The following is a 12,500-nucleotide window of genomic DNA, read 5'->3' as shown; positions in this document are numbered from 1 at the left end:
GCATTATAAACTAGCCTGGCTGAGGCATTAAAAACTCTCTGCAATTTGTTAAGCTGGTAGTTGGGCAGCCCATACAGAAGACTGTTACAATAATCAACACGAGATGTAATAAATGCATGGAGAAGCATTTCCGTTGATTCTCGAGATAAATACTTTCGAATGCATTTGATATTATGCAGATGGTAAAATGCAACGCCGCATAACTTGCTAATATGAGTTGACATAGTGAGCTGCTCATCAAACCAAGAGCCTAGGTTTCTAGCTACTGTTACAGGACAAACATCAGTAGACCCAACCCTAATGCAACTGATGTTACCCTTGGCCAGCTGCTGCCTAGTACCTATAATTAAAAATTCTGTCTTATCATCGTTTAGCATAAGATTATCTGAAATCATCCAACTCCTAATGTCACAGATACAGTCAGTCATGGACTTGATGGCAAAATCAGCATCCGCAGATCGACTGGGGCTGAATGATACATACAACTGTGTATCATCAGCATAGCAGTGAACTTGTGGGAGGTGGCTTTCAACAATCTGGAACAGTTTGCGTGTGTAGATAGTGAAAAGCAAGGGACCCAAACATGATCCTTGAGGAACACCTTATTTCTCCAGAACTTGCCCGATTGGCATAGGAAGCTAACGATATGGCAGGTGTTTCGATTAAGGTACAAGACCAACCTTACAGCCGCTGTGTTATCTCGTGAACAAAAAAACATCAGTAAGCTGACGACCACAATTGCAAGCTTCACCAATCCCTTTACTCAGTCAGAAGATTGTCTCTTTAATCTCGTTTCTAAAGTTGTGATACCTGAGAAAATCAAACTACATCTCTCTGCGCAAAGGACTGAAGGATATAAACTCTTCAGAACATTTGTCAAGAAGGGAGGGAAAATCTATGGTCCCTGATGAAAAAGCGGGACCTTCAAATTTGGAAAAAGGCGACAAAGAAGACGAAATCGTTGTCAACAAGAAGATTTTGGAGTTAAAGGAAGACCGATGTTTGTTTGCTCGTCTCATGATGGTGTGCCAATCACGACCAGAAATTAACCTTCAAGAGGCCATAGGCACGTATGAGTTTTCCCTGATGCCAAGGTCCCTTTTGGCAGCAGATGGTGAGATGTTACATTGCTTAATAAAGACCACTCTGATGACCTTAATTGAGAAAGAGGCACCAGCAGTCGATTCAAGTAATGTGCTGTCAGAAGTGAGAGTATGAAAGGAAGTGGTCATTGTCTATGGAATGGCAGAGTTACAGTCACTTGATAAACCAGCTGTCATAACAACCTGTGCTCATGTTGCTGAAGATTTTACTGAAAAGGTTCTCCAGAAGTACTTTGAAAGTGATTACACCTGGTCTTTGACAGATATGACTTTCCTCTTTCCCTGAAATCTGCTACTCGTGGCAAGGCGATCATCCTTATTACCGTGTAACAGACTCTACTCACATTGCCAAGGTACCCATGAAACGTTTGCTCTCTCGCAAAAGAACCAAGATGGAACTGACGGAGTATCTATCAGCCAAGGTGATCCAAAATTAAAATGCATGGGAAGGATTGTTATTTTGGCCTGGGGGTGTTACTGTCAAGGAACTCACTTTGACGTTACGCACCTGAGAAGCAGTCAAGAAGAGGCAGACACCAAGATCATTCTCCACGCTGTTGATGCTGCTTCTTGCGGTGCAACTGAAATTACCATCCATTCGCCAGATACCGATGTTTTTGTCCGTAACAAGATATCCACAGCTCTGCAGCAATGTCCGGTTTGTTACTGGAACTGGACAGAGACACCAAGTGATTAATTTGAAACATGTGGTACAGGTCCTTGGCAGTGCGAAAGTTGCAGCGTTACCTGGCCTTCATGCTCTGAGTAGTGCTGACATTACAGGCAGCTTTGCTGGAAAAGGAAAGGCCACTTGGTGGAAGATCTTTATGAAAGCCGATGAAGAGAAAATCAGCGCCCTAGCAAACCTTGGTACAAGAGGCCAGCAATCAGCTGATACTTTAACTGGCATTGAGGAACTTGTTTGCCAAGTGTACGTGCCTAACACCGTCATTCATAATGTCAAGGAGCTAAGATGGTGGCTTTTCTGGAAGAAGCAGGCCCAGTCTGAGAACTTACCACCGACACCAGAAGCACTTTGGCAGGCTATAAATAGAGCCAACTATCAAGCATTGGTGTGGAACTTGGATACCGTGCCTGAACCACAGCTTCCGTCACCAGAAACATTTGGCTGGAAGTTGGAAGATGACAAATGTGTACCAGTTATGACGTCTCTGCTTCCGGCACCAGAAGCCATCATACAGCTGGTGAAGTGTGGCTGCATTAAGACTCTTATGTTCAACAAATAGGTGCAAATACCGGAAAGCTGAGCTAAAATGCACAAACCTGTGCAGCTGTGCAGATAGTGGTGATCTGTGTGACAATCAGCTAGATACTGATGCTGAGGGCGAAGAGGAGGAAGAGATGGAGTACGAAAGGCTTGTCCGTGAACTACATTATGCGAAGTATAGAAGTCTTTGTTCAAGTTTTAGTAATTTGTGACTGCTAGAGAGAAAGGATGTGATGTGGCAGACCAGTTTTTGATGTTTCTGTATGTTTTATAAAATTAGTAGGTTTACTTATAGTTAGTTTCGTGAATTTGATCTCTTTGTAGTTCATTTCATTGTTAACCGTCAGCTCTACATTTAAAGTACCATATTGTTCTTAGTTTCGTTTCGTTTCCACTTGTCTTTTAGTTCGAACCTCAAGAATTACACAAGCTATGCAGTATACTACCAAACCATTCGATTAAAATAAACAGTGTTTGGACATCTCATTGCATTTTGATTCTACACGTGATACTTGTGCGTTCGTCCATGCTCCATAGTTTTTGCTACGCAACCCTGTGAACCTTGGGAGGTCACATTCGTTTGAAGCTCTCGTCAATTGGACTGTGCGTTTTGTTGGATTTGGTTCCTTTTCAAGCCGAAAATCGCTCAAGTTGTATATTTACCATGTGCTCTGATTGTTATATAACATACAATCACACAGCTAGACACACAAGTTGAAATTGGACGCTGATCGGTCATGGCTGAAAGTTCTGTGATGAATAGAGACGATAATACATCAAGCAAGAAAATTACGGAGCAAAACCGTACCATGGACTGGGATGGTATCGATTCTGAAAGGTTGCGAATGCTAAGGCAATCAGGAAGTGCAACAAAGGGCCTTGTTACAAAAGCACTGAATGATTTGAGAAATTTGATGCATAACTGTACAAATGTCACGCTCTTTAAAATAAAACTTGGAGATTTGAAATTAGTGGTTGACGACCACCAGAACCTGACAGACGAGCACAGTATTTCAGAATCAAATGAATACTCCGAAGCCGTAAACCATCCGATACGCCATCACCTGGAACTCGAAATCTTATGGAGCTTAAACCCGAAGATTCCGTCAGTAAGGTTGGTTCTTGCACCAGTACAAAGTGGTCACGTTCGTTCAAGTTCTATTTCAGCCGCAAAGGCAAAAGCTGCAGCAAAAAGGGTAGTACTAGAAGCTGACGCTGCTAATCTTGAATGCTTGGAAGCCATTCAGAGAGAAGAGCTCGGCGTACAAATGAAAAGGAAACAATTGGAGCTTCAGATGGAGCTAGCTCCAGCTCAAGCTGAGGAACTCGCCTATGCTGAATCTGAATCAAGTGAAGTGGGAAGCTACCGAACTCTCAGCTAAATAGCTAACTCTAGAACACATCCCACTGTTCAGAAGCCCAATGGAAGCCACGCCATATGGTCAGAAAACCGGCGATCGGCTTGAAAACATTCAGGTTGGATGGCCATCCTCGAATGGGGTAGCAGAGAGTCACACACCTAAAGTTGAGAAAGATGATGACAAAAAGGCTGTTAGTTCGCTGCACCTGTCAGTTGTTAAAGAGGAAACAAGTGAGTGCAAATCAGCCGAACCCCTCATGGTAGATTCTCTCGCACAAAGCCTTCTGGAGGCACAGCACCAGCAGAATTGTCGTATGCAAGAACTCATTCTCTGACAGCAAGAAAGTACTCTAGCTTTAACACTACCCCAACCGGAAGTCCCAATAGAATACTGGACTTTCATAAAGTGTTTAAAAACCTTATCGAGAGTAAAACTTCGAGTCAAAGCGCCTGCCTCTATTATCTGGTTCAATATACGACTGGTGAAGTAAGAGAGCTCGTGGAAAGCTGCCTTACAATGAAAGAATATGTGGGCTACGAAGAAGCAAGGAATCTGTTAAAGAAGAGGTACGGGCAAAGGTACAGTATAGCGACTGCGAAAGGGGGGAATTTCATATATCCCATGACGCTTTGCGGCAACTTTTATAGCGTTTCGCCTCGAGCGATTGGTTTCTCGCCTGCAAAGCGGCAAATTTGAAACGAGCAGATTGCCACGACTCCGTCCATACAAGGTTAGTTTGAAAACATTTCTATCTTCTTTGAGGTTCATTTGAGGGTTTTTGCCTTTTCAGAGGTTAGTTAACGGTTTCTGTGTTACGTTTTCAGGCAACTTTAGTCACTCTATTCATCGGTGTTTACATGGGCACGGTTTAATGACCTCTTATAATCGAGTGAGTGTAGCGGTATTGGAGGAGTTTTGGCTTAATAAATAATTCATTTAGGAAGTTAATGAATGCCTGAAACTACCACAGTGTTCCGACTTCTTTCGACTTCACGATTTAGTTGGGATTTTTCGTGGTTTTGCTCCATTTCTCCACCAAAACGTAACTCGAAGGTGTCAAACTCGACATTAAATGCTCACGAATATGGCGCCAGATCTCTCTTGTGTTCGTCCATTTACATTTGTACGGTTGTTACTGGCGTTTAGCAATTACAATTTATGACTCCCTTTTTCGATTATTCACAGTCATAATACACATCTATTCTCGTTTCAGTGGAAACGCGTTCTAATGGAATGGATGAACCACAAAAGCGATCGCACGTTTCAACTGGGAACACTCCGCACAAACCAGCAGAAAAAAGGCATCGCGATGAACACAACTCACCAATTCGCCGATCACTGAGCTTCCACACAAGGGCAATTCCGTCACAAAAGGTACTAAAAATCATTTGATTTCTTTAATTGATAAGATATTTTGTGTGCACGACATCAAATTAATCGCTCTGTCTCCTTTTCTCTTCAAGGCATCACATCGCATCCTTCAGAAAGCCCGCTTAGTACATTCACTGAAAAGCCCAAAGCAGCTGCCATCGTTGCCCAAGAAATCTTTTCCATGGCAAACAAACGAAGTGATTGCTTTAGTTCAATTTATCGTTTTATTCTGCGAGTTGAAACCAGAGGGGAGTGAGTGGCCCACGTTTGGTAATAAGCATGAATACTGGAGCAAGGCTGCTGCTTTTGTTCAAGACATTAAGAGATTAAGTAACAATATTATAAGAATAAGGATAGTGCTAATACGAATTAGTGCTTTAGTCATAGTCAACAAAATTTTAGTGCATACTCATACCTTCCAACAAATAATATTATTTCATGTTGGGTCTTTTAGGGAACAGTATTCGGCAGCAAGTTCTTTGTGACTTAAAAAAGAAATTCAAGACCGTTTCAGATGCTGAAGATGCGTTGGGTCTCACAGTAGAAGCTTATCTGGACGAGTCCCCATGCTCAGCTACTTTCTCAGGCGGGTCTCCACATTTGAGTGTATCCCCTGCATTAATTGGAAAGCTAATTAGGACTTTATCTACTAGTCAAATCCATGAGTTAGTGGTGGAAGGGCAGTTGTCTATTGTGTGGGGGAAAAGTGGTGAATCATTTGCATCTGATGTTAGCGATACTCTATTGACATTCTTTGAGAAGCAGGATTGCGAACATATGGTGAACGGTTTGGACAAGCTGTTTGTGTAGGTAGCGTGCAAGAAGGGTATCACATCTAACCCAAGGACATTCGTGTCGCTATCCCTTACCTCTATGAAAAGACTAGAAGATAATGGGAAACCCAATTTAGCATTTAAATTCTGTCAAGGAGTGGCCCTGGACAGACCAGACAAGTCAGGACCACTCATACCAATTCACAGAATACCATTTGGATTAATCCAGTATAACATTGAGTTCTTCACATGCACAAATGTCATGCAGGTAATAATAATAATAATAATAATAATAATAATTCTTATTTTTGGAAAAAATTGGAGAACGGATGTTTTATGAGTCAAATGAGTCAATGAGTCACGAGTCAATGAGACTCACAGTCAATATAGCAATAATTTGTTGATTAAGCCTAAGTCTTCGTTTCAGTGATTAGGCCGAAGCACTCTCTGAAATTTTAGCTTTCATTTTATGGTTTAACTGCACTAACTCGTTGACTCATAAATACTTAACACTTGTAAAATTGGTGTTAAGGTTATTTCACACTCTGAGATTAGATGGAAGAAATAAGATGTAATCTAGGGAAAATTTTTAATACAGTGCCATTTGTCATTATCACAGGACTACTCATTGGGAGCATTGCTCAGATTTAAATGTGAAAAAAATAATCGCATGGTTGAATTTTGTGAGTTAGTGGGCATCCATGGCATTTTTTTTTGACACAGATAAAAGAGCCTGATGACTTTAGATGCTGGCATGAAACGATGACCACTGAATTTCCAGAAAGAATGCAGACTATTAGCTGGACCAATGTGGAGTGGTCTTGATCCTCAAGATATGAGTGACCCACGTAAGGTAATAGAGAATGATAACAAGAAAGACGATTTTCCTTTTTCATTCCCCAGTTATTATTATTATTATTATTATTATTAATTTTAATATCATCATTATGATTATGATTATGATTATTATTGTTGTTGTTTTTATTATTTTCAGACATAAACCGGCCTAAAAGAACCATATATATTTTTTTACGCTCGCCGGACGATTTTACGCCCCAATGAGGAACCCCCAGGAGTCAATGACATGCAAGGGGCTTTTTAAAAAGCATTGTGAAAGGACCGGAGAGTGATCTTTTCCTTTATAAGTTAATTTTGCTTGCTATTACAATTTCTCATTGTGTCAACAATGATTATCATACTTTGATGCGTTACCTTTTCCCTCTTCCCATTTAGGCCCGTGTCAATGTTCCTTGCACAAATAAAGCTACACAACACAGAAAAGATAAGAAGTCATTATTCACATCAACAACTGAAGTGCAGGTTTGTGCATTATATATTCATCCAGCTATCTCTTGCTGTTCATTGAATGTTCTTCTCTTATAATAGTCTTTGTCCCTGATTCTTGTTACTCTAAAACTATTTATAATTTTCATTTGGGTAGGTAGAGGAAACTTTGTGATGTTTTTTGACAGTTGTACATGTATACACTGTGCAAATTGTATGTCTTTATGATGTCTAACGTACATGCAATACTTGTCTACGCACAAGGGTTTCTGAATTTTGCCTTTTATTCTTCACAGGGTGCAGCATTTGACCAATTAAAGGAGGCAAACCCTACAGGGAGATTCTGGTTGAAGTTAGATGCCACAGACCTCAAAGTGGGTTTGATGGAGTCTACTACTGGGGTTTGGATTGGGGATGTGGACCTAGCAAATGGGCAGCTTCAGGAGTTGCGTGAAATGTACGACAGCAGAGTAAATTCAGTGACAAGGATAACTTTAGTCAACAACCGATACAGTCTTGAATTGGAATTGCTAAGATTTATTGCTAATCTGGATAAAGACATCCCATTTCTTGATGATGGTTTTCAACTGGCTGTTGAAAATTACAGAAAAAAGTTTGACAACAGATCAACTCCAGAGGAAGCCCTCAAGAATGGTAATTGGAATGTTGTTGAGTTCCAAACTCTCTTGCAGCAGGCACAGATGCTAAAGACAGTTTATCAGGAACAGCTTAGTTGCCTCAATCCAGCTGTGTTTGTACCACTTGGTATGCAGGCCATCATGGCATGACTCAGAGCTTTGGTTCAACCAGCTAAAAGCTACTTGCGAAACTTGTTCAAGAAAAAGAGGACAGCTGCGACTCATATTTTGGTCCTTATGCTGTCGGATGAAAGGCGCAACAAGAAGCCATATGCATTACCAGTCAGATACGTGGCTTACAGGTCATTGCGTGATCAGTATGTCCGTGACATTACCAAAGATGTGAAAGTGACAATGAAAGAGAGAGGGTTTAACCTTGTTGGTAAGTTGACAATATTACCTTGAACATTATTGATAACTTAACACATTGACTCCCGGCGGCTCGTCTGGCGTTAGACAGACTAAAATACTCTGACATTAGACAGAGTAAAATACTAAGTCTGGCCGGTTTAGGCCGGGTTGGCTGTTAAAGGTTAATTGGAATATAGTTTTTCAGTGAGTGATTAATGCCTATGTCAAATTGCAGCTCAAAGATAAGAGAGGAAAGGATAGGCTTTCTTTCCAAGTTGAACGAGTTATTAGGTATTGTTTGAAGATTTCTGGATCACTTGCCTTGTGACTCGCTGTCTTTGCATCAGAATTGACAGTGCTTCAAGAAAAAAATTCAATACAATATCATATTCCTGAAAACTACAAGATTATTTATTGCTTATTTCATTTGCTAAAAACAACTTCTTCGTTATTTCTTCCAGGAACTGTTACAGATGGAGAGTTTTGTTCTTTAAGGTCACGAGGAGAGACAAGAGCCTTGCATTTATGGCAGCTGATCCATGATGCCAAGGAGAGTGTGCAAAAGTTGAGCAAGACCACTTTACTGGAAATGCTGATTGTGCTAGCCAGTAATGATAATAATAATAATAATAATAATAATAATAATAATAATGTTCAAGTTAATTCACATCCACAATACTAGAATTTTAACATATGTGTTGACGTTTGAAGAGATGTTGGTCACCAGTTGCTATCTTGTTTCTTACTGTGAAACGTGCATACCGGTAGTATTCAAGTTGAAAATTATCAAAAATCATTCCTGAGGATGATATGAAAGTGTTAAGTTAAAGTTGGTGCGAGAGTTCCGACGTTAAGTTTTCTATGTTGTATAGGGGAAGTTGCCCCTTTCCAAGAGTAACTTTTTGGCCTGTGCTATCATGAGTTATTAAGCCAGTGACATTCTTTAACTGTTAATGGTGTCCAGAATCTGCCAATTGCAGATTTTGGCCAGCCTCATTGGTCCAATAACATTGCACAAGAAGTCATCCAGGAAAAGGAGCAAATTGCTCTAGGCAACATCTTACATCGAACAGTGACACTTTGCCACCAAACTTTGCTTGTGACTAACTAAGGCAATCATAGGATTTAATCTTTGAATCTACCTATATAAACAGCTGCTCCAGACGGCACGCCTGTTGTGGCTAGACCAAACGCAGCTGTTCCACACCATGTACTCTTGGAGAATAAAAGGCTGACAAACAATGGTCTAAGGGTGGAAGATGCCATAACCAACATTAGAGGAAATCTTGTCCCTGCTGGCTACACACCTTACCCATTCAGAAAGAACACAAACGAATCTTTCCTTGACAAGCTGAGGTCTTTGGTGGCAACATACACATTTAGAAGTATGGTGAGAGAGTTGCAGGAAGAGTGTGGATTTCACTTGCCATCTCTCTATGTTCCTGAAGTGGACCCAGTTACTAGACAAGTTCGACATGATCGTGCAGATCATAACAATCTCCTTAAGAGAATAGCTCAACATGTCAGGAATGGTGGATATGATGCTTTTGATTATGAGGCATTTGCCGATGTACTTGCTGACCCACAGAGTGGACTGACCCATGCAGCATTAGTTGGTAAAAGGCGTCAGAGTGTGAAAGATGCAGAAAGACTGATGTCATACAGTGTTGTAAAGTCGCTTGAGAGGCATGGCAAAGTTGAAGAAGCCAAATTCATACGTGTTGTTGCACAGAGGCATGAATCTTCTGATGGTAGGGGTCTAAGTCAGCTTCAACGATGCAGATACAATTATCAAATGCTGAATTTCATTTTGGAGGAGTGGATGCCCTGGTACAAGGAAGGTTATGATTTTTCCACAATTGATATTAACAGGTATTTAAGAAGAAACATGGCACACTACATTGTGGGAAATGGGGAAGGATAAAAAAGTTTTAATAATAATGATAATTATCAAAGTCATAAAAATTATTGTTCATTTATTTTAATAAAGAGACTATACTACTACCACTATCACTAATTATAATAATAATAATTGTTAGTATTATTATCATTATTTTTATTTTTATTTTGACATCACAGCACCCTAACACCAAGACTATTATTTAAGTAAACTAAGGGCAAATAAACCGTAAACAAAAACTTAACGTTATATTGCTATTGGGGTCCAATAGACGGAATGCATAAATGGTGGCAAAAAATTTAATCTTTGGTTTATGTGCTAATTAGACTCACTAGCCTCGTTTTTAAGAAACATTTCTTTTGTATTTTGTCCATGCAAACGAGGCTACTGAGTCTAATTAGCACATAAACAAAAGAAAAATTTTTTGGCTGCCATTTATGCATTCGGTCTATGGGCCCTTTTATGAAACTGTCACATGACTGTTGCATTCTTTTGCTATCCAGCATGGCGGATTTTGTACCATGTGACAGTATTATGCAAACAGCCCATTCCCAACCTCACCCACATCAATGCAGGAGCTATTGATTATAAATTACTATTAACTTTTAATTAAGATGACATGCATAGGGAAAAAAGCAATACCTTTTTTTTTTTTTTGGTAAAGACCAGTTGCCGGCATACGCGGCTTCTCAAGGGAGACTCGTAGAAGTTACCACTAACATTGAAAGCCAAGAACTTCGCCGACTGCAGAATGGGGTTATTGGATTTGAAGAGCACCCCAGGGCTGCAGAAACAGATGACCTTGAAGCCTACTTCTGCATTTCCCATCGTGACCTTGGATCCATCTTCACCCTCAAACAGTTTAAACCATATTATTATGCAATGCTGATGCTATCTCAATTTTGATTGGCTAAAAGCATCCCGCTGTGTCATTGCGTCACATCTACAGACACTGGCATTTATGCATGTAGGTATGACGCGTTTTTGCAGACATCTCGATATCGGGAACATTTTTCATAAGACCGTACAACTTAAGTTTAGAATTTTGTTCAAAAGTTTCAGTTCGATTCGGGTTTTTCCTGAAACGTTTTCAGATGTTTTAGGCTTAAATCCTTTCTCTAAACCTTTTGAATTCCGCTTTACATGTAATTCACGGCTGTCATTGATAAAGATGTTTACACTGAAACGTGTCATTGCGTGGCTTACTTTCTTGTTGTTCTGTGAAATGTCTCAACGCTTCTACATTTATAATTGTATAATTGTATAATAAAACAATTATTGGATTCGGTTTTCGCATGATAGCGAAATTATCAAGGCCTCGGCCTTGATAATTCTCGCTATCATCCTCAACCTCATCCAATAATTGCTTATTGGCCAAAAAGTGTCAGGTAAGAACCCCAGATAAATCTATCACTTGGAAGTAATGAAGGTTATTGTTAATAGATATATCGGTTAATGCAATTTTTGACATGTTCGACATTGTTAAATCATGTGCATCATGTGCATCATGTTTCCAAATCGATGCAAGGGACATAGTTTGGAGTAAGAAATGCTGCTTAAAAGTACTTTCCTTGGCTACAAAATGCTGGTATACCTGAAGACAAACAAATCAACGCATCAATGAAAATGTACGTTTATTTTGGTAGGGAATTCAGTAAGAGAATCAATATGGATCTACCATTTTACTACTGGACTCTGAATGAACGCTTTTCAGATGAAGCTTATCCTTCCTTTGATGCAAGACCAAACATCGATGATGCTGATGATGTGCAAAATCACCCTTTGCGACTTCACAGATTGCGCATTAATCAACAAGAAGACAGTTCAATATTTGTTGTAGGCAGAGCACACCTCCCTGCTCGCCATCGTCAAACAATCCGCCAATCATTTCATAGACCAGGAAATTACCTTGCTCCTCCCCCCAATCCCGAAACATGAAACTCTGTTGGAATGAATGCAAAGATATTGGCCAATAAGTTGTTCTTTTATCATTATACTAATGAGGTTGACTGGCTACATTTTGTACAAAATCACAGTTGTAGCTGTAACCTTCAAACCATGTTAGTCAAACTAATCCGCCCAACCATAAAAGGAACACGTTGTGGACAAACGTGTACTGTATTGTGTACTTGAAAAAATTATCAGGAACTTTAGATAGTTATCATGGAATCTTCAAATCCTCCTGAATATTAATGGACAAGAATAGATTTCAATCTTTCTTACTTTTATTTGAAATATAAAAAAATTAATGAAGACACATGGTCCTTTCAACAAACGTAAACACTATCACATTTGGATTGTCTAGTGTCTTTAGTCGCATCTCAAGAATTAGTTTTATCATTTAACCAGTTCCAGTTACAAATGCATTTAATAACCCTTGCTTATACACTCATTATATTGGTAAGAGTCTCCGTCTTTCTTCCATTTAGCTTTCTTTGACACTGATATGCTGGCGAAGTACTTAAAACTGGAATTTGCAAATATATTTCGG

The 12,500-nt window shown here is 39.8% G+C and overlaps 1 pseudogene; it reads left to right on the top strand.

Moving 5' to 3' along the window:
• Nucleotides 1–7,503: 7,503 nt before the first annotated feature.
• Nucleotides 7,504–12,500, top strand: part of LOC138055394 (uncharacterized) — a 9,152-nt pseudogene continuing 4,155 nt past the window's right edge.

The sequence above is a fragment of the Montipora capricornis genome, chromosome 7 (assembly GCF_036669925.1).
Source record: "Montipora capricornis isolate CH-2021 chromosome 7, ASM3666992v2, whole genome shotgun sequence".
Taxonomy (NCBI): Eukaryota; Metazoa; Cnidaria; class Anthozoa; order Scleractinia; family Acroporidae; genus Montipora; species Montipora capricornis.
This window is presented reverse-complemented; position numbering and strand designations above follow the sequence as displayed.